Here is a 24,367-nt window from a genome sequence, read left to right as displayed (position 1 = left end):
ACTTTTAGAAATGGGGTCTTTGGTTGGCAGTCAGGTTACCCAATGTCCAAGCAAGGACCCTCAATCTAGTCAGGTAAAGGAGAATCACACTCAGTTAAACCCCCTCACCCCCTTGGTAGCTTGGCACGAGCAGGTAGGCTTAACTTCAGAGATAAGGTTTTAAGTATTTGTACATACACACACAGTAATACAGTGAACCACTGGAAAATGACACAACACAGGTTTAGAAAAATTGTTATTATTTTATCTGAATAAACAAGACCAAATGTAATAAAAATCCACAATACACAGTTAAAAATATGAATTTAGCGCTTAAAAGCACAAAAACAGTACATAGAGGCACAAATGCTGCAAGTTGGTATTAAGCAGCGTTGTGACGGAGTCGTTTCCTACAATGCGACACCAATGGCGCATTTACAGAGTTGTTCGACTCCTAGGTACAGTAGCGTAGCAAACAAGTAGAAAACAGCCCGGTGCATGGAGTCAGGGAGCGATGCGTCACTGGATCCGATGCAGTGTTGGTTCTGGTGCTACAGGGCAGAGGCGTCGTGAAACAGCATCAGGTCCTTACTGCAGAGCGGTGGAGGTGAAGTGGCGTTGGTTGCAAAGTAGGTCCCTTGGTTCCAGCAGGTACGAAGTCTGGTGAAGTCACGATGCTGCAGGAGAACTTCACAGGGTCATGATGACATCACAGGGCCGCAGGCTTTGCAAAGGCGTGGGATGTCACGGACATCGGACTTACGACACTCCAAAGCCAGTGAAGTCGGGCAGGATCAGCGGCTGCAGAAACCTGAAGCCTACAGGGTCGTCGGTGTCGTCGCACTTCTACAAGGTCCACAGCCTCAGGGCAGGTGGTGTCGTGGTTCAAGGCAGCGGCATCCTTTACAAAGTCGCACGGTGGCGTCTGGCGGAGTTAGACAGGTTTTCTCCAGAAATTCACTTCCAGGGGCCCAGGAACTGGAATGGCACCCTCTGGCAAGCTAAAGTCCACAGCATGCAGATTCAAAACTGGATAGGATTTGCTGTCCCTGAGGCTTCAAAACAAGAGGCAAGCTCTACTCCAACTCCTTGGTGATAAGGCTCAAGCAGGAATGCACAACAAAGTCCAGTCTCTGTCCCCTTGCACAGGCAGAAGCAGCAACTGCAGAATAGCCCAGCACAGCACAGTCACAGGCCAGGGCAACACTTCTCCTCAGCTCTTCAACTGTTCTCCAGGCAGAGGTTCCTCTTGAATCCTTGAAGTACTCTGATTTGCAGGAGTTTTGGGTACAATACGTATATCCCTTTCTGTCTTTGAAGTTGGCAAGCAACATCTCAAGTGTTTGCAAGATCCTTTCTTGTCCAGGTTAGGCCCCAGGCACACACCAGGGGTTTGGAGACTGCATTGTATAGGGCAGGCACAGCCCTGTCAGGTGTGGGTGAACACTCATTCCACCCCTCTTAGCACAGATGGCTCATTAGACTCTGCGGGCTACACCCCAGCCCCCTTTGTGTCACTGTTTAGACAGAGGTGCAAACAGCCCAACTGTCAAACTGACCCAGACAGGGAATCCACAAACAGGCAGAGTCACAGAATGGTTTAAGCAAGAAGTGCCTACTTTCTAAAAGTGGCATTTTCAAACTCACAATCCAAAAACCAACTTCACTAAAATATGTATTTTTTAATTGTGAGTTTAGAGACCTCAAACCCCATATTTCCATCTGCTCTCCTATGGAATCTGCACTTTAATAATATTTAAAGGCAGCCCCCTGTTAACCTATGAGAGAGATAGGCCTTGCAATAGTGAAACCCAAATTTGGCAGTATTTCACTCTTAGAACATGTAAAACACATCAGTACATGTCCCACCTTTAACATACACTGCACCCTGCGCATGGGGCGACCTAGGGCCTACCTTAGGGGTGCATTACATGTATAAAAAGGGAAGGTTTAGGCCTGACAAGTGGGTACACTTGCCAAGCTGATTTGGCAGTTTAACACAGCACACACAGACACTGCATTGGCAGGTCTGAGCCATGTGTACAGAGCTACTAATGTGGGTGGCACAACCAGTACTGCAGGCCCACTAGTAGCATTTGAATCAGAGGCCCTGGGCACCTCTAGTGCACTCTACTAAGGACTTACTAGTAAATCAAATATGTCAATCATGGATAGTCAATTATACATATATTTCACACAGGAGCACCTGCACCTTAGCACCGGTTAACAGTGGTAAAGTGCCCAGAGTATCATAAACAGTAAAAACAGAGTCCAGTACACATCAACAATCTGGGAAACAGAGGCAAAAAGTTAGGGGAGCCCATGCCAAGGATGCCAAGTCTAACATACATCACTTAATTTGCTTACTTACTAATGATACCGGGCCACTATGTTGTAACTTTCCATGTTTTTTTCATTGGTCTCCATTGTTCCTGTGACTGTAATGTCATCCCTCTGACCTCAGTGTGACTTGCAGGTGCTTGTGAAAGGCTTGTAGATATGGAGGAAGAAAGAGTTAAAACAATGTCCCCTAAACCTGTGTGCAACTTGAAGGTGACAGGCTCCAAACCTAGTTAAATAGTAAGGACAGGAGTTTCAATGCACCTGCCTTTGCAGTCCATGTATAGCAGGTGCATCACAAGCTTAGGCAATGCTGAGAAATATCTAGCACCCAAAGGCATCAGACTGAAGTACTATGTGATTAAAAACTTTTACTCACTCTTTCATGTTGTCTGGGTTGTGTTCTTGGGCAATTTTCTTTCAAGAACCTTGTCAGGCAATCATCATTGAGGCTTTGTTATCATAACAGGAGGCAGTGGGAGAAGGGACTTACAGGAACAGTGCACTGCTTTTCTGAGAAGTTATTGAGGTTATTCTGAAAATTGAACCTAGTCTAAAGTCCTAATGAGAAAAATCAGTGAGCTTGAGCAACATATAACCACAAGTTTGTTAGCTAAACGAACTGGCACATAGGGAGAGAAAACAATTTACCAAAGTCACACAATTAGTTAAAGTGCACGCATAAGAAGCAGTTAGCTATGTAAACCGTGACTGGGCCTTGGCTTTCAATTCTGGTTGATGAGCCAACCTGGCTATCACCTGACAAGTGAATTCAAGCCAAAAGGGAAATTCTACCAGATTATACCGAGCTAGAAGAGGGGAGAAAGGATGAGTTTCTAATCCTGGTCTGTGAGAAAAGTTATCTATGGTCATTAAACAATGAAATTATGTTCAAGTGAATTGTATAACTGCATGCCTATTTTTAAGCATACCTGTGTGTATTTGCCTCCGTGCTATGTTCCTTGATATGCTGGCACCTGTGTGTTATTTGTTGTAATAATTGTATTCTCTCATTTACATTTCACACTTAATGTCAAGGGCTAAATTCAAAGATAAAGCACAAGTGGTTCAACCAAGAATTAAGTTGGCTAAGACCAGATATCACCTGTTTGAAGGAAACGAGAATAGCTAAAGAAGACAGATTTATTTACAAACAAGTGGGCCTAAAGTAATTTACCATGTCTCTTTCAAAGCATCCATTAAAGGCACTGGGATTCATATTTTTGAACCCCATTTTCAGATGATATATGATCAGGTTGACACTAGGAGAAAGTAGGCAATAAAAGTTGTTAAAATCGGAACAACTATTCTAAATGTATGTTTGGGATATGGACCTACTGAAGGTGACTCCATTATTGTTTCCTAAATTTGTGAAAATGTTATGACCATATCTGATGAATATATGCTGTTTTTAGGGGATTTTAACTGTATACAATCTATAATAAAATGCGGTGCTCCTGAATGTCTGAAGTTCGGAAAGTCATCCCATTATTAATAGATAATGACAAATTTCCTAGCTAACGTATCAAAAAATTTCAATTCTGTTGGGGACAGGGAGCTGAGGATTATGCTTAATGCTTTCTTCACTCTATTACACAGCAGCTATATTAAAAGAATCAAACAGAACTACATTTCCCAGAAACCACTTGGAAATTAGTAAAAACAAACAACAGGCAACATCATCCACCAGAATCCATTATCCAATCAGGTGCCTATGTTCTCAATATAGTCCTTTGTCCCTGTCCTCCAAATTCTCTTTTGTCGCATGAGTCACACCATTTGCCTATTCTACACATCTTGTTTCCTAGATCCATGCCTGGAACAAAAGAAGTGAAATTACCACAAAAATCTGGACCCCAGATAGCAACATAGCAACCAAAGCATGCACAAGAACATATCTAATGACATCATACATTTGCAACAACGAATATCAAGAAACTAGAAACTCACATTACTTACTAGCCACGGGGAGGGCCTCCCAGATCAGGAATTTGCAGACGGAATAATGCTCAGGTCTGTGTCCTTAATAGAACTGAAACTTTCCGTACGCTAGCTAGGATTTTTTTCATTTTATGTCAGGACCGGAGGCTCGGATTATGCTAGTTCAAAGCTAACCACCAAATTAGCCATATTCAAAATTAGCTTAAAATAGAACTGTTTAAAGGTAGAATCTGAGGACCAGTCAGCCCCATTCATAATGTCCTTTAGTCGTGCACCTAGACTGAAAGCCTTGGAGGCCATTGGTCCTCTAGTAGAATGGGCACCAAAAATCGTGAGACCTATGCCAGCTTACTGCATGACACACCATACCCAACGTGCTATAGTGTGGGACGAAAGCACCTTATGAGGTTTCCTGAGAGCAGTCAGGAGCTGTCTCTCTCCTGGACGTCTGAAATCTGCTGACATTTCGTCATAGGCCTTTAGACATTGCACCATGCATAGCTTAGGAGAATAAGGAAAAGATGCATACTCTATAATCCTACTGTTACATTTAGTATGTCTAAGAGATCCCCTTAGGAGGAAAAAGTACTTCTGCGGCTATATAGAGCTCTACCAACAGAAACTCTTTTGCACAATATCAAACAGAGAAGCATTGCCAGCTTCGCCAAAATCTCCTTATGCGAGAGAAACCTATTAGGTTGCCAGGATAAGAAAAGGTTGCGCACCTTATTAACATCCCAAAGTTTCAAATACGGTGGTTCTGGCAGAAGAGATAACCTAATACCTTGTAGAAAGCAGCACACAAAAGGATGTTACCCTACTGAGGAACCCTTAACTGGTGTATGACCCGCCGATACTGCAGAACAGAAGATATTAATAGAGTGATAGGCCAAGCCCTGCTGGCCCAAAAATTCAGGATCTGAATTAGCTCTGCACCCATGGGATCGTAATCCTATCACACACCAACAACACCATCGCTCCCAAGCTGACCTCTATCGCCTGGCCTTGCTGTCAGACCAGGCCGTGGACAAGAAGTCTTCAGCCTGTGGAGAAAGGCCAGGGATTGACCATCTACTCCTGTAATCCTCCATGTCATCAGGCTGAGGGATCTGTCAAGCACCATCTGATGCAGGCTCCGATCCAGGTTGAGAGGGAGATCTAGAAACAGGGGGAAATGGATTGAAAAAAACCCAAGAAAGTTCCAGAAGAACTGGAAACCATACTTGTGATTTCCAAATCGGGGTGATCAGGAACACCTCCGCGTGTTGCCATAGGATCTGGGCCAAAGCTCTCATGATCATCGCAAATGGGGAAAAGCATTTGCTCACTCCTTCCGCCAGACTTGCAGGAACACATCCATGGCAACCACCAGAGAAACTAGTCTCCAATTGAAGAACCAAGGCAACTGATGGTCCAACGTAGAAGCAAAATGATCCACTGAAAAAGGGCTCCACTGATCTTGGAATGTGGCAAAAATCTCGGGATGAAGCGTCCACACCCAGAATCCCAAAAGTTACAAGGCTGTCAGTCCACCACTTGGTTCTCCTGACTGGGAAGGTTCTCTGCCGTCACTGATATCTGATGGTCGAGGAAGAACTGACCAAAAATTGTCGGCAGATCAGACAGAACCTTTGAACAGGTGCCATGCAGGTGATTATGTACCTGGCAGCCAAAATGTTGTTAATTTTGAACAGGACACAGGACTGGACCTTGTCCTTGGTCCAACAACGGACCACAAAGGAACTTTCTGGAAGCTCTAACCAATTGATGTGTAACACCTGCTCTTGCGGAGACCACAATCCTCTCCACACCGAGCACCCCAGCCTGATCTGCTGGCATTGGATTCTACAATAGGGTCCAGGACTAATCCTAAAATTGCTCTCCCTTTACATGCTTCCATGGGGGAAAGTCAGCATTAGATTTCCTCCTGCGCTTCATCGGACAGGATGACGATAATGTAACGGTCCCAGAAATATGGTTTGGATAAAGGATGACAAGAGCCCTACCAGGAGAGTGATCTACCTTAAGGCACCCTCTGTCTTGCCAACGTTCTGTGGACCTCCTTCCGGATCTTGTTTATCTTCCCAGAAGGAAGGCTCATGGTAGCTTTGGTGGAATCTGACAAACATGAGGAAGGTTGTTCTCTAAGCAAGCACCAGAAGGGATTTTTTAAACATTTATCACAAAGTCAAGGCTTTCCAGTAGATCGACCGCCATCTGCAATTGCATCGACAACTGTCAAGGATCCTGCACCAGGGGGAGCATATCGTTGAGATACACAATAAGGCAAATTCCCTATGCTCGAAGATACTCCACGACGGGTTTGAGCACCTTCGTGAAGCACCAAGGAGCGGAGAAGAGAACAAAAGGTAGAGTTGTGAAATGCAATGTTTGCTGGTGCCAGAAGAACTGAAGGACCAGAATGGCCAAGTACACGTCCTTTAAGTCCAATTGGGCCATCCAGTCTGCTGGACACAAGACAGCCCGAAGGGGGTGAATCCCTTCCATTTTGAAATGGTGGTAAACCATCCATTCATTGAACTTGCGTAGGTTCAGCACCGGCCTCTGACTCCCCGTCTGCTTCTTGACTAAGAACATGTTGCTTATGAAGCCTTACACATGAGGGGAGGTAGGACAAATAGCTCCTTTTTTCAGGAACAAGGTAACCTGTGCATCCACTAGCTTCGCCTCGTGCTGGGAAAATTGAATGGGTCTGGGATGTACCTCTTGGCATGGGAACCCTCAGAAATCTATGTGGAAACCCTGTACCATCTGCAGGACTCATGCATAGCTTGTGAGTGTTCCCCAAAAATGGAAGAAGTTGGCCAGCTGGCCCCCTACTTTTAAGAGGGAAGAAGTAGACATACTCACTGGAATTTGAGGCAGCATCAGGTCCCTCTGAAACCTCGGCCTCTGGACAATCTGATGCTGGTTGGGTAGAAGTTGCAGTAGCTGGCTTGATCCTGGAACTGCCCACACCTGGAGCCTTGCCTTCTGGGAGATTGGGAGGTGGACTGGCCAGTTCAGCAGCCCCTTCCTCGACTGGCCCCACAGAAAACCCATGAGGAGAACATTCTTTTCATAGATGACAGGGCTTTTTCCAATGACGTTCCACGCTCTTTAATAAAAGGCTCTCTGAATAGCCCTCCCTTGGGCCACCTCCCACGCTTCGGAGTCGGCCAAGTCCTCCACCTTAGGGTCCACTTTAATAAGAAAAAAGCATCTCCACTCGGTTGGACAGCACACACATGGCATTGCCCAGAAACATCACTGTGCACTGTGCCCAACCAGAGAGGGAAATAAGGGAACCTAAAGTTTTGGCATCCTATGCCATATCTAGGATCGTGGTCATGGGGTCGAGGGCATCAAGGAGCTTATCCTGGCATGCCTGCCAGGATCTATCAATTCCCTTCCTCCATCTTGGGTCCAGCTCTGGGGTCAGAGCTACCTTGCCATCTAAAGAAGTATGTGGACATTCTGTCTTAAGGAGACTACAGGCTTCTTTCCCCAACGGGGCTCTTATCCTACTTGTCATGTAGTTCGCCACCTCCATGGCAGGGGTCCATCCGAACAATCTAGGATGGAAGAGCTCCTCCGGATCAAGCATGTCCGACCCATCATCCGGGGGTTGTGGGGGAAGGGTACCAAGGTTTGGATTTGCTAGGCTCCTTGTCCACATCGCCATGGGGTTCATCCCTAGGGGGATCAGGTGAAACCAGGCTTGGAGGTGCCTTTGGAAGACACTGCATCAGAGGGCACTCAGAGAATCTGATTTTGTGCCAGGAACGCCTCTTGGAGACACACAGAGGCATCCTGATCCACCCTCTCCTCTATGGAGCTCTTGGCCCAGACGGGGTTGGTCATCAAGGGGCTGGACTGGGGCAGAGGGTGCTGGGACCATGTTAGTCGAGACCTGGGCCCACTTGGTGCATTCATATCCTAGGTGCTGCTCCATGGGGGCCATCCCCTTCTCCACCGCCCTATACATTGATGCATCCACTGCATCATAAAACTCATAATCCCATGGTAACTGGGCTAAGGGATCCTCATCCCCCTGCATGTGTCTATGCTCCTACATGCTCATGGCAGTAAGGTGAACAGTGCTCACCCACTGAACAATGCGCAGGCGTAGTGCTTCCAGGCACTTAAATCAAACTGCTGCACAATGAGAAGCACCAGGCAAACCCTTAGGGCGGTGTTAGGAATTGCAGTTTTAGTGCTGGGGGGCCAGTGAGTCAATAATGGACAGAGCCACAATCAAAAAGCCCCGGGGACACCACCCTCCCTGGAAAGATATGCTGCTACTGGGTGAACTCGCATCCCGGGAGCGTGTCCTCACAAGGAGGGTAGCCTTTTCAGCAATAGCACAGACCTCTGAGGGTCATTATAAAGCAGACAAACATACCCTAGGCTATGCATACGGTGCCTAGAAATTAATGCAGGCTTCACAGCCTGTACAGACCCTATATAGAGAGGGAGTCATTCTCCAGGGGCAGACAGTGGAAAAGGCAAGCAGCACGTGATTCTGGATCGTGACAGGAATTCCAAAATCGTGTGTCACATACCATAGAGAAAATGTGCTCTCACAACACCACCTAATGGCTGGAAGCCATCATACACTCTGCATACCAGGGAATATAATAAACGTCATGTATGAGTGCAAACCAGTCCTGTGACACACAGGCAATCACACCCAAACAAGGAATTAATTCAACAATCCAACTTTTGGCAAAAGATGAGAAAACAGACTTATCTGGGCTGCTAGCAGCGAAGAAAGAGGATTTGGAGGATAAAGGCAAGGGACTAAAAGGAGAACCCTGGTACCTGATTGGATGATGGATTCTGGTGCACTATGTTGCTTGTTCTTTGCTTTTATCGATTTCCCTATGGTTTCTGGGAAATGTGGCTTTGTTTGGGTCTTTTACTATAGCTGATGTGTAAAACAGTGAAGAAAGTGTTAAGCATAAACTGAGCCTCCGGTGCTGACAGAATTTGGATTTGGATTTGATTGATCTATGGAGATGGAAAAACGCTCCCTCCCGCTGTGGTCTTTACCATTTTTTCATCAGTGCATTTATAATACTCAAACATCAATTACCTTCTGCTAATAAAAGGGTTGTTATCCAGTTCTAACATTATTTTTATCCTACATCTGTCTGTCTCATCTGTAGATTTCGAAATTCTGGGCATAACATCTACAGATAAGATATGGACCTTCCCTATATATCTGAAAGATGAAGTGGAGTGAAGTCACTGTTCCCAAATGTATTCAAATCAACCAAATGACTTCCAGTACCAGAGTAATGTGGGATACTCTAAAATAAACTACCTAAAGTGTTTACCCAGGAATGACTAAAACACACAAGCTGACAAAGATGAGCAGAGGAAGATCAATGTAGGTCAAAACTGGCTAGTCTAGAGCAGTCACACATGCAACTAGTTACTAATACAGATAGTCAACACTCAGTAGTTTGATAAAAAGTTCCAGAAAACCTGATTCCTAATTAAAGCTTTAAGTAAAGTAAAATCCACTCCCAATAGATTCATAGATCGAGATACCACTGACGGGAATAAAGGGACAAAGTTGCCTCCTTCCTGGATGCACAAACCCGGGTAAGAAGGCCTGGGAAAGCCAATGTGTTCTTTCACTCTGTAAAAAGTAATCAACACCATCAAAACTAAGCAGTTAGGCAAAGCAACTGAAACTGATACAACCAAGCCTGAAATATATCAGATATTAATGTCATTGTTAGCACTAATATTTTACAGATGGTAAATGAAATATGAGAGAGGACATCTACCAGATTCTTGGAATTATGCCTGTATCATGACATTCTGTAAAAAGCAAAAACCTACAATCCTCCCATGTCATTGCTCTGTGCTGATTTTAAAATATATGTGAGAAATATTGCGATTAGGCTTAATAAAAACATAACTCACTGGCAGTGCAACTTTAGTCCAGGGAGAGACACTGCCACACACACAAATCTAGTTGTAATATAGATACACGGTGAGAAACTACTTAAAAAACCTCTTGATTTATTGCCTTAGATGCAGAAAAGTGCATTTTGTGAATGTACTTTTAATTCTATGGACTTTCAGCAGCAATGGTGACTGTCAATGGGCTAAATTCTAAAAACATTAAAAATCACTAGAGGATCATAACACCCATTTTCACACTTTCTATATGTACAATATATGGAGCCATTTATACAAATAATACTGCAAAACTCTAGTAAAAAGCCAGTTAGATTCCATAGATAAGAAATGAAAGTGATAGTATATGCAGACAATGTCCTAATAATTACCCCTCATTTTAAACAGGCACTACTGTTGTTCCAAGAAGCAGCATATCAGTTTGGTACACAAGCAAGCTACAAGCTTATCATGGACCAGGTGCTGGTTACAGTGGTGGCTGGCGACATTTGAAAGTGGTGGGATGTAAAATTCTGGGATGAGTGACCTGTGACGAGTGAGCGTAGCGTGCAAGCACAACTGTCATAAGTGGGGTTTGGTGGTGTTCTCCCCCCGGGAATGTTTTTTAAAAAGAGTGGACAAATCGTGGATTTTCAAGAAAAGTTGATAAAGCAAGAAAGTTAATGAGGCAATTGTTAAATGTGTATTTATGACATCAATGAAGAGATTTCAAATAATAATGATGTAAGTAGCTGCTTAATCAGAATAGCCACAGAACTTCATAACAGACTTTAAGATAACAATGCTGAGTACCTCACAGATGTATTTATTTATTACTATACCTTTACCAAAGAAATCTACTGAGGAAATACAAGTTACTGTGATCTGTCAGACTGGACACTATGAGTGGAGGCAGCAATGAATAAACATTAAAAAGCAGTAGAGCACCCTACAAGGTACTGTATGTCTCATTCGAGGGATGAAGAAATATGATCACATCACCCCCATCCTGATGATGGAACTCTATTAGCTCCCCTGGCTGGTCCACTACATCATCAAAACCAGCTACATCATTTACAAACATTGCAAATGATGCAGCTGTTGTTCATGAAGTAGTGGTGGCAGGGTGCTGCAACACCCCTCTTATCTTGATAGGCAGAACAAAGTGCCTGATTTAGAGTTTAGCGGATGGGGTACTGTGTCACAAACGTGACGGATAGCCCATCTTCTCTTTTACAATTCAATTCAATGGATATGTAGTACGGCGGATGGGCTATCTGTCACGTTTCTGATGGAGTAAACTGTCCGCCAAACTCTAGATCAGGCCCAAAGTTATCCAAAAAAAAAGAGGTGTTTGGATCATATAGCAATTGCAAAGAAGGCTGTATGAACCCACATAACATAATGAGAGAGGTGCTGCTAAAATAAAATCATAAGATGAAGAACACTGCACTGTCTCAAATGCTCAGTATTGTGTTTCAGAGCAAGCATATGGTAAATGTTAGACAGACTGAAGTCAGGCATACACCATTGATTTCAGTTACTCCAATATCTATACAGCAGATGAGGATCAAATGAGCAGGTCACAGACTGCCAGCGTTTTCCAGAAATGTTGGGATTAACAGATTGTTAATTTTATGTAGATAAAATCAGCACATCTGTGTTTAATAGCTGCAAACTTCTCAATGTCTTGAACATTAATGTCTGGAATTCTCTTAACAAGGTCTCTCTCTAATAGACAGCATTGTTAAAGCATTCGGGGCCAGATTTCAGTGAAAAGGACATGCGCGCCGCTGTGTCAAATTTGGCAGCGTGGCGCACTGGTATTTTCAAAACACAGGGATGTGCCATATTTACAATAATACGGTGCACCCCTGTGTCGCCCCCGGCGCGGGCACAAAATTTGCTGCCGCGCCCCAATGCAACCACCCTTGCACCATAGTGCAAGGATGGTTGGTTGAAGGGGAGATTGTTTTTGTGCAGGAACGGACACTTCCTCCACAAAGACAATCTTAAGTGGTGATTTGCCCTTTCTAGGTGTGCTGCCAAATGCAGCACACCTAGAAAGGGCAAAAAACAAGGAGAAATTAAAGCATTTCTCCTTGTTGTACCACTCTAACGTCAACCCTAGGGTGGCAATAGATTTTGGCGTTGCCTCAGGTTGACAAAAACTCGTAAATCTGGGGCAGCGTCAAAATGAAATCGGTGTTGCTGTGGCACACCCATAGCAACACCCATTGCATGCCCCTTCCATGCAAAGTGCTGCGTGTGAAGGGGCCATATTTACAAGGTGGTGTTAAACCACAAAAAGTGGCCTAATGCCACCTTGTAAATATGGTGCAGTGCGTAATGCCACCACAGCATCACCGAAAGTGATGCTCCGGTGGTGATAGGGACTCTTAAATATGCCCCTCAGTCTTTCCTCTTTCATGGTGTTCCTCTGGAATATCTTGATTTTGTTTAAAGTTGAAAAACATTGTTCCAACTCTGCTATTGTCATAGGAGTGGTAATGACTATTTTTAGTAAAGCCACTCTCTCTGTAAGTGATTTCTCAATATTAGGTTTCTGAATTAAAGCGGGCAAAGAAATGGCACTAGTTGTCTGCCAATATACATGCATTTTATACAGTGCAGGTAACTCAGTTCTCAGATCCTCTTTGCTGAGTATAGGATAAACTTCCACAGTCTCATTCAGTGCTTGTTCAGGAAAGGAAATATCATACTTTCAAAATTATCACTTTGCAGTAATGCGGCACTCACCAAATGCTTTGTAAAAGTAAAATGTTCCTTTGCATGTACAACTAAAATGTCCCATTTTTCCGCTGCAATTTGGACAAGACAGCTGATGTTTTTTCTGCAGTTTGAGAAACTAGGGTCATTTGACAGTCTGCTGTCTAATTTGTCAATCTCTTCTCTGACTTTTTTCATGCTGTAGACAAACTGAGTTGTATCACTTTGCACAAAGACAGTATCTTGTTTTAATTTTTGTAACTGCTTCATATGTCAACACGAGGCATTATTTCATGAAACAGAAAGATCTGAAACTCCCTGTCTTGTGGTGTTCCAGCAATGCCATGGAACCCCATTTCGATTCTTGGATTCAAAGTCTCCACTGGTTTCTTTGGTATTGAAACATTTCCCTAGATCAACCCTGTATTGGTAAATTGGGTTGATTGTGTATATGTGAAATTTCAAATGAGTTGGAGATAACTTTGTAAGCCTTCTGGCCACAATGTCCTAACATATTTCCATGCTTTTGGGGGAACATGAGAAGAATGCTGCCATGCCTGCTACATCCAAAAAGAACATTTGTGCCTCAGAGATCTTTGTTACTGTTTGTTGCATAATCAGATTAACTTGGTGTGCATAATAGTGCACATAATGAGCATTAGGGCACACATCTCTAACTTTCTTTTGTACTCCACCAAAGATTCCACTCATTACGAAAGCAACATTGCAGCTTTGTGCTTTCAGTTTTTGTTTTTGAGGGTGCTCAGGAAAAATCACATTCATTTCACAGAGTATAGCTGAAGCAATGGTTTTGGCACTAGAGTCTCTTAAATGTGTAAAACCGTAGAATCTCTCCACCACTTTACTGTCATTGTCAATATACCGAAAGATTAATACAGACTGTGTTTTGGTGGCCACATCGGTGGGGTCATGAGTCAGCATAGCCACAAAGTCTGTTTTCAACTGTTAAACAATAAAGCTTCTTATAATCTCTGACACACACTCAAGAAGTTCATTTTGTATCATTTTAGAGGTACCCTTGAAGACTGTAGCACTTGCTAAATGTGCTACTATTTCTTCCATTTCACTGTCTATGCTTGCTATTAGATCCACAAGGCCTGTAAAAATACCAGGATTTAAGGAACTTTCAGATTCATCATGCCCTCCTAATTCCAGTTCAAAAGCACCACAGAAACGAATGTAATTATTTTTGACAGTTTGTGTTTTCCTATTGACTGCTTTATTGTGTTTATTGCTTTTTGATATGGATTCCTTATGTGGGCTTCAATCGTTATCTCTCCCAACATTCCCAACCTTGTCAGGTTTTCCATCTGGATTCTTCAGTGTGCATGCTTCTTTATTTTATCTGAAAAATGCTTCAAGTCTGTTACTCCTTTTTTGTCCAGGAAAAGAAGAAAAGAGAATTTGTGGAAATACTCCCTGTAAGCCCATCAATGTGTGTGTACCAGGCGTTTGAGAATGTACATTTGTACATCTTCCCCCTGTCTTGGGCACTTTGATGTAGTTTTAGTTCTGGCCGGTGGTCAGGTCCTAATTTATTTAGAATTTGTTTGTCTTAGTGGCTCAGTCCAAGGAATGGTTTTGCAAGTAGCTGCTCTACTGTATTCATGGTGTCTTACCAATATTAAAGTTACCTGTCGATAATTACAGTACAATGTATAAAGTTTGGTGCAAAAATAAGTCCTAAATCTGTACAAATGCATATCTTGTATATTATAGCAATATATCTCCAAAAACAATGCCCCTTTGCACAACATGCCTTATTAATATACTAGGCTCCATTGCCTGCTCCCTCATTGGCCATACCGGCTGTTGAACCAATGATATAGCTCAAGCCACAGGTGAGGGCAAAATTCTGACTTTAGTTCCCTAACTACTGCAATGGTGCAGCGTATCTTTTAATGGTGGCCTTAGGGGAGCGCTAAGGGGTGCAAGGAAAATGGTGCTGCACTGGGTGTAATGCCACTTTTCTTAAATCAGGCCCTTAGGCCCTCATTATGACATTGACGGTAGATATGGAATACTGATGTGGTGATGGCTGCCAACATACCGCCACAGAGGTGAAAATTCACCCACCAGATTATGACCTACACACACAAAACTGACAGAAACACACAACCACAAATCCACCAGACCCAACAAGCCTGATAAACTGTCAGAACTAGCACCTATACCGGTACGCCAGCAAAACAACGCCCTCCAAATAATGACCCACAAATCACCATAGCCGACAAACATTGGTGGTGCATACCTCTGCGCAGAAATGGCCACCCAAAAACAAAACAAGACAACATTGACCAGTCCAAGAAACCCACATCTGACACACACCCCACACACCCACCAACAGCACTTTAAAACAACCTCGCACATCACTGACAAACCTTTGCAAACACAAGAAGACCGCTACACCTTGCCAGGCCAATCCCAGAGATAAATGCACACACACACCACAACTACCCATACATCCGTCACGCACCACACACCACACACCCCACCACATCTTTCAACACCCACTGCACAACACACACACCACACAACACCCATGTCCCCACAAAGGCACCCCCGTTTCACTAATGAGGAGTTGCGGGTTATCGTTGAGGAAATAGTCAGGGTAGAGCCACAGTTGTTTGGAGCACAGGTGCAGCAGATCTCCATTGCCAGGAAGATGGAGCTATAGCGAAGGATTGTGGACAGGATGAACACCGTGGGAACAAACCCACGCACAAGGGACAACATAAGGAAGAGATGGAATGACCTACAGGGGAAGGTGAGTTCTATTGCAGCAAGGCACCAGCTCGCCATCAGGAGGACTGGTGGTGGACCCCCACCTCCTCCCCCACTGTTGGCAGATTGGGAGGAGAACATTTTGGCAATACTGCATCCTGAGGGCCTCACTGGAGTACCCGGAGGACTGGACGCTGGTGAGTCACCATTACCAAGCCATCGTCACCCATCCCTGCATGCCATGTCATCCCCTCACCCTGACTCCCTTCACACCACTCCATCCCACACAGTGCACCTGATATGGATGAACTCCCTGGCCCATCTGGGACCACAGGTCAGTCGGCTACCACATCGACAGCCTGTCCACCACAGGCCCCCCCGACTCAAACACCACAGCAGCCAGTCAACACACCCAAACCTCTGTCCTCAGGACACGTCAATCAGCAGGGTGCTCACCTGTATAGGGACCCGAGTCGACATCACACAGGCAAGTCGATGAAGGTCCTGGTATAAGTGGGAGTGGGCACACACCATTCAGGGGACACAAGTACAGGTGCCAGGGACAGTCGGAGGACAGCTGTGCACCAGGCGGAGGCCAGGCTCAGGGAACCGACTGCCCAGCGGACACTCACAAATGTCCTGGGGGAATACCAACAATCCCAGGACAGGATGGGTCAGGTGATGAACAACATGCATGAGAACCAGCGACTTCAGGGGTAACACCACCAGGAGGTCATACAACAATTGCAGGCCTCGAATTCCACCCTAGCCTCCATTGCAGGGGTGCTAAGTGACATACGAGCATCATGCATGAGTACACAACACACCAGTGGGCCCCTTCCACCAGTCAGTGTACTGACCAGCCCTCCACATCTGCTGCAGCTAGTGGACAGCCTATGGCTAGGAGGGCCTGCCACAGGACTCACAGGGCACCAGCACCCCTCCCCCTGCAGAAGGTGAACCACCCCACAAACGTTCCCTGCAACCCAGATAGAAACCAGAGACAGTTGCCAAGATCAAGAATACCGCCAGGAAATGAGCCCCTCCAGAATGTCCCCCTTGTGTTCCACTGAATCACCTTGTTCACTTTGGACTGCCATTGCTCCTCTATCTATGGCCCCATGGACACTGGACCTGTGCTACAAACATACTGGGCCACTACACTAGATTTTTCCCACCCATCACCGCACTCTATTGCACTTTCCATTGTTTTTTTGTAAGTCAAATAAACACCCTTGAACACAACTAGAGTAATAGTGCTTTATCAGTAAGAAATGTGCAATGTATTGAACTGTACTGAACTGCATTATCCTGTGCAAATGTCCTATAATGTGTTACTCCATCCAACAAATGTGTTTCAGCAGTCTGTAGACATTACATCAGTACACTGCTGTGGCCACACCAACATCTACAAGAAGGGAAGGCATATGTGACAGTCAATTGTGATTTAAAGTTAGTGACTGGCAGAACACAACAGCCACACAACACTTTACTAAAAATGGAGACATGTATAGATCAACAGTCTTACCTGAGTGTAATAGGAAGCACTGCTGAATGATATGTGTCCTGTTCACCACATCCTCCTCCTCTTCCTCCTCCTCACAGTCCTCCTGCAGATAGCGTACATGGGGTCTGAGGGCCAAATTGTGCAGCATGCAGCAGACCACCACGATCTGGCAGACCTTCTCAAGGGAGTTGCATAGGGACCCACCTGTCAAATGGAGGCACCTGAATCTGGCTTTCAGGAGCCCAAAGGTGCGTTCCCCAATCCTCCTGGTACACCCATGTGCATCATTATACCGATTTCCAGCCCCTGTTGTCGGATTCCTAACGGGTCAACAGCTAGGACAGGTTTGAGTAGCCAAAGTCACCTGGAAGAAGTGAGGGACACACATTAGCCATGCACAATGGCAGGGGGTGTGGCTCTAGTAGGCATACACTTACATACATTGGGTGGAGACTCAATCTCACCTATAAGCCACACTCTGTCCTCTGTAGTCGTGCCATCACCTATGGGATGCTGCTATTCCTCAAAACATAGGCATCATGCCGAGATCCAGGATACTTGGCAGTGACGTGGGCGATGTACTGGTCAGCAAGGCACACCATCTGGACATTGAGAAAGTGGAAACTCTTCCTATTCCTGTACACCTGCTAATTTTCCCTGGGAGGGACTAATGGAATATGGTTCCCGTCAATGGCCCCAATGACATGTGGTATGAGTCTCATAGCATAGAATCCAGCCTTCACAGTGGGCAAATCATCAATCTAGGGGAATGCGATGTAGCTGCTCCTGTGTTTGAACAAGCCAGCCAAAACACTTCCAAGAACATTCAAGAACATTGGCTGTGACATTCCTGCAGCCAAGCCCACAGTCACCTGGAAGAACCAGTTGCCAGGAAATGGAGCACTGTCATTACCTGCACAAGAGGGGGAATTGCTGTGGTGCTACAGATAGCAGGTATTAGATCAGGCTCCAGTTGTGCACACAGCTCTGTGATTGTGACACTGTCTGGACGATAGGTGAGTATGATGTGCCGGTCCTCCAGTCTAGCCAAGTCCACAGGGGGCCTGTACACAGGAGCTTGCCTCCTCCTCCTATTCCTCCGCAGTGGTTGGTATCTAAGTGAGCCAGAAGTAATAAGGGTGTGACAACAGGACCTCGGACAAACAACAGCATAGTACACAGAGCATGTATGTATGTAGGACATCAGATTTGTCTAGATGTGTACAGTAGACTCCAATGACGCACATATACATACAAAACATGAGTACCAGCAGTAGGAATTGGCAACCGCCTGTCCTGTATGCAGGGACAGGTGGAAGTGACCTAACTCCCCCCGCGTTAGGCGTCATGACGGTAGGCAGTCTGTACCACCGTGCTTTTGCTCATTGGCTAACATAGGGCTCTAAGGAGTACAGGAACCAATGATGATCAACGCCGGTGGTGACGTGACCGCCATTTTCTTTCTACAACTTCACTTGATTCCTGACTTTTCATGGTGATACATCTCGACTGAGTGTGCTGCTGTGACCTATGTTTGGAACCTGCCATGGCCTGTGCCACAGGGGAAAGGGCCCCAGCCTTCACATCGGAGGAGTTGGAGAAGCGCGTGGATGGGGTCCTACCTCTGTATGGGCAGTTGTATGGCCCTCCAGACCAACAGGTGAGTACATCATGGGTACGTTGCGTGCGACATGGCTGCATGTAGATGTATGTGTGCTGGCAGTGTGTCATTTGGGGTGTTATGGCTGCAGGCAATGTGAATGCAGAGGATCGGGTCATGTCTGTGCTTGAGGAGGGGCAAATGCAATATGTAAGCCATTTGTGTGACATGCTGGATTGTCTATTTCATGCTGTCTGTGTTTCCTCTGCAGGTCAGCACCCATCAGAAGAAGGGGTTGTGGCGTGCCATCGCCAAGGACGGGCGGACACTGGGGGTCTATAGCCGGTGGAGCACCCACTGTAGATAACGGTGGAAGGACCTGAGACACTGGGCCTGGAAGACCACAGAGGCCCAGCTGAGGACGGCCTCCCAACAACAAAGGGGTACCCGTTGGAGCCTGACCCCCCCGATGGCCCGCATACTGGCAGTGACCAATCCTGAGTTGGATGGGCGCTTGAGAGCAGGACAGCAGCCACAAGGGGGTGAGTACAGAGTGCGTAGTATTCATTCTGTGTTGCCTGGCATGGGATTTGGGTGCAAGGTTCTAGTCAGTGGATGCCCTAAAATGCTGGTTTAGCCATTCCTGTGTGGTCCTGCTTAGCTATGTAGGGTGGTATGCATTTTTGGTATTGCTAGATAGCTAGCATGCCATGGCAGACAGGGCTTAGTTGGTCTCAGTAGGTGTGCAGATGGTAGTGTTTGGGTTACTTCCTGCTGTAGTACCTAGGCAATGGTTTGTCACTGTGGTCCATACTGTGTAATGTAAGTCCCAGCGAGTGATTGTGATGTGTATGCCATCTGTGCTGTTGTTGCTGTGATTGACCCTGTGCTCCCTTTCTTTTTTCCACCACCCTCTCTCCTTTTGTCATCCTGTCCATGTGTGCATTAGCATCATCTGGTGAAGGAGCAGGGGCACCGGCGAATGAGGGAGCTGCAGCCCACGTGACCCAGGAGGCAGAGTCCAATGATGCTGAGGGGACCAGTGGGTTGAAGGATGAGGGGAGCACTACAGGGGAAACTGGAGCAGATACTACTGACTCTGATTCCTCCTCGGATGGAAGCTAACTGTTGGTGGCGGACCCCTCTAGGACCACCCCATCTACTTCATCTTCTGCTACCCCCGTACCAGCACCACCATCCCAGTAGCCGCCACCCAGTTGCCCGTGCCCACCCACCCAGGAGAGAGGGCGTCTTCTTTGCCCCAGGCACCTAAGGCTCTGCCCCAGTCAGCCCTGCTGACCACAGTGAGGAGGCTATTGACCTCCTGAGATCCATCTCTGTAGGGCAGTCAACCATAGTGAATGGCATGCAGGGGCTGTCATCCCAGATGCAGCAATGCAATGCCTTCCTGGAGGGCATTCACGGTGGCTTGGCGACCCTACAGAGATCACGCCAGGCTCTGGCCTCCTCTCTGAAGGTAGCCAGTGTCCCTGTTTTTTACGTTCCCCCCTCCAACTACCTCTTCCCAGTCCCTATCTCCTCTCTTCCAACCCATCCCATGCACACATTCTGACAAGCATGAACCCGATACAACAGACAGGACTCGCAAAGGCAAACACAGGCATCAACCAACACTCCACAAGCACACACACAGCCAGCACACAGATGCACATACAATAGCCACTTTCTCCCCATCCTCTTGCTCCATCACAGTCACATCAGCACTCACACCTGCATGCACTGCATCAACAGTTCGAGATCCTGCCACCTGTACACCCTTGCCTACAGTCACCACAACAGCAGACCTACAAACATGCTCCCCACACACCACATGTGCAACCACCACCACAACCTCATGCAGCACACCCACCTCGCTTGCAAACACTGCCACAATTATACACATGTCCTGTTTGTCCTGCCCACCCTGTCTGCCCCACCTCCAAAACACATAAATGCTCCCACTCAGACACCCAACAGCCATCTACCTCACACACGCACACTATCCATGCACCTGCACCCAAGTCTGGGACACCTCCTCCTCCAACCAATTCCTCTACCTCCACTCCCATTCCTCCACCCACACCCTACCCAACTGCTCCTAAGAAACTTTTCCTTTCCCACCTTGATCTCTTCTCTCCCCCACCCTGAGGCTGAACAGAGGACAGGGGTGAGTCCTCCCTCACCCTGCCCCTACATCTGGGACCGTTTGGGAGTGGTACCCCCAGAAACCAGAACTGATAGGGTGCCTGAGGCGGCTTCTCCCCCCCAGCTTTCCTGACACCGTGGAGCTCCCATCAATGGATGGTTTCTCTGTGCAGACTAGGTTCCCCTGCTTGGGTCCCCTGTGGGAACAGTGCAAGTTCTGGGGCTGTAAATAGGGCACCCTGGGCCTCTACCCACCCCACCTCTCCTTCTACTTTTAGAAGGGATATGGGACCCTTCCCCCCTTACCATACCGGGACCTGTCTTTCTCCCTCTCACTCTTTTGAGGGGAACCTAAATCACCCTCGTTAGGATCACTCCCTAATGCCTCTTCAGACACTCTGGTATTTACCCTTTAGTCTGCCTCCTTTGCCAGCTCCCTGGGATCAGAAAACTTACAATCAACCAGGTGGTGGCGTAGCCCTGAAAAACAGTGACTGAACATGTGCTCTCTGGCAATCAAGTTGTACAGTCCCTCTAAAATGTTTACCGCAGTACCTGTCACCCAACCATCCAGTGCCCTGCATAAATAACACACAAAATACCCCCAGGACTGGTGAGACAGTTTCCTACTGTCCCTGAATCTCAACCTGCACTCTTCTGGGGTAAAGCCATATCTCTTGACATGGGTCTCCTTCATGGTGGGCTAACTCATCCTGTCTGGGATACCTACGCCTGTCTCTCCAATCTAGAACCAGTAGGGCATCTTTCCATCAACAGGTATATCCCTCCATAGGACAGCCCCCCAATCTTCCGCAGGGATCCTGTGTACTACTACAGTGACTTCATACATCTTAAACCACCTGCCTATGTCATCCCCCTCCCTGAAGTCAGGCAGCAAATCTCTGGGTGTGTTTACCTTTCCCGCAGCACTGGACATAGTAGTTTTGCTGCCACCACTGAACTCTACTTGCTTTTTTCATTCCAGTTCCTTTAGACTCAGTTTATGAGCCAACAAGAGTTTTCTTTCCTCCAAGGTTCTTTCAACCTCAGCTCTTTTCTCCTCCGACAAGGCTTTTTCAGCCTCAGCTCTTCACTCCTCTGCTGTCAGTTGGGTCAGCTGCAGCCTTAGGGCCCTCTCAGCCTGTCTGTCCTTCAATCCCTCCGGGGACACGGTGTGGGAGGAGACACTGCTTCCTGAATATGATACAGCAAGGGACCCCCTCTCTGTGGGTTCACCTCCCTCCTCTGGAGCCACTGCTAAATCATTACTCCCCTCCTCCTCATTATACTTCTCAGGGTCATCACCCTTTTGATTCTTTGCTGCAGCCTTCAGCCAACGTGCTTCCTCAAAAACAGATAGGGCATCCTGCAGCTCCTGCTAGGTGGACCACTATTTCACTGCCAACCCTCTATACTTGCAGAACCTCCTAAGCCTAGCCTTGCTGAGGGCTTCAGTGGGGACAAAGTCCATCTCATTGTAGTCTGCTGGAAAATTGGAATCCATTTCCAATCCATTAAGGTATCACAGGTGCAGCACAAAGAGTCCCAAGTTTATGAAGGAGAGGTAGGAATCAAACATGGAAAAATTAACAATGGAGAGAAAAAGGAGAAAACAACTTATAACGGTCTTTAGATATGGATGGTATTGTACACAAGTCACTGTAAGGCAATGCACAAACACAAGTCCTATCCTCACCCCTAAACACCAATGTTAGAAATTGGGTCTCTAGTTGGCAGAGGTATATATCCTGTCCCAGAGGGAGCACAATCTTAGTTAGAGTAAGTTACAGCACAACCTAAATTATCATGTGCACACCCTCTGGTAGCTTGGCATGGAGCAGGCAGGCTTAACTTAGTAGGCAATGTGTAAGGAATTTCTGCAATAACTCATATAGTAACACAGTGATAACACCACAAAAGGTACTCCACACCAGCCAAGATAAATAGATGATTTTGATCTGAATCAAATAGGACCTAATCAACTAAAATCCAATATGCACAAGTCAAGATATCACTTTTTAAAGTTTTAAATGAGTCTTAGGTGGTCATTATGAACAGGGTGGTAATGATGGCCACGCTGGCGGTGGAGGTCATTACCGCCAATGGCATGGCGGTCCAGACCACCATATTCTGAACACTGTAGTGAACTGGCTGCAAAGTAGCCACTTCACTACCACCCCCGCCAGGCCAGAATCGACCTCCGGGCTGACGGTAGGCACATTTGACCCGGCGGTGGAGGCCGGACCGGCAGTGGGATTATGATCCCATTTCCACCAGGGATTTCCTGACTGGATACCCCACCAGGTAATCCCTGGCGGAAAGCATCCGGGTGACGGGAATTCTCATTCCTGTCACCGGTATGTGACACGCCAGCCCCCCGTGTGCCACTACTCCCATCCACCCCATCCACCCCACCAAGCCCCTAGAATCGCCCCCACCCCCCGAATCCCCGAAACTGATCCCCTAATCTTCCTCCAATAAATCTCCATGTAGGCCTCCCAGCCGCCCCTCACCATCCCCCACCCCCCTACATAAAGGTCCCCCAAACCTCTACATCCTCATGCACCCATACACCTACATGCACACACGGATTCATACACTCAAACACACATCCCCCCTTCACAAACACTCACGCACACCCCCATACACGCACTCACACACTAAACACGGGCCCCTTCCCCCGTCCCTCTCGGACAGCCCTTACCTATTCCATGGCGCTGCTAGGGAGGGAACAGGCTCCCTGGATGCCTCTCCGCCAGCATCGGCGCACCTCCATACACCACCACACCTATAACTGCATCATTATAGGTGTGGCAGGGTATGGACTGCCATGGCAGTGAGGGTGGAGCAGCATCCACCCCCGCCACCGACTGCCAGCATGGTGCATGGCAGGCCTCCCCGCCATCAATGGCAGTGAAGCTCCATGTGTCGGAATATGGCGGGATGCCTGCCGCTGCCACTGGCAGTCTTCTGTTGACCGTCAGCATGGTCGGCAGTGGGCTATCCAGCTATGTTCCAAATGAGGGTCTTAATCCAAAAGAATCAGTAGTTGTATCCTTTTATTCTCCTAACACAAAGGACCTGGGATGATTCAAAAATAACAATGCAGAGGGGCCAGAGAGGAGGAGATGCGATTGGAAATCAAGTGAGGCATCAGTTTTTTTTGCGCGGCAAAGGCGATGCGTTGTTTATTTCCATGCGTCAAGGTGATGAGTCGATTTCCAGGAGAGCAGCCTTGGTTCCTCACTGCGGTGCGGGAATCTTTTGACACCCAGGCACAATGTATGGAAAATCCAAAATGCGCTGGTAGGATGGAGCAGGCACTGCGTCGATCTGGCAGGTGATGTAGTGATTTTCCAGCTGTGTCGATTTTGCAGGCGATGCATCGATTTTTGCATGTGTTGCGTCGATTTTCTGGCACACTGGATTTTCTCTGTTTGCTGAAGACTTTGATGACTCTGAGA

The sequence above is a fragment of the Pleurodeles waltl genome, chromosome 9 (assembly GCF_031143425.1).
Source record: "Pleurodeles waltl isolate 20211129_DDA chromosome 9, aPleWal1.hap1.20221129, whole genome shotgun sequence".
Classification (NCBI taxonomy): Eukaryota; Metazoa; Chordata; class Amphibia; order Caudata; family Salamandridae; genus Pleurodeles; species Pleurodeles waltl.
Note: the sequence above shows the minus strand (reverse complement) of the source record.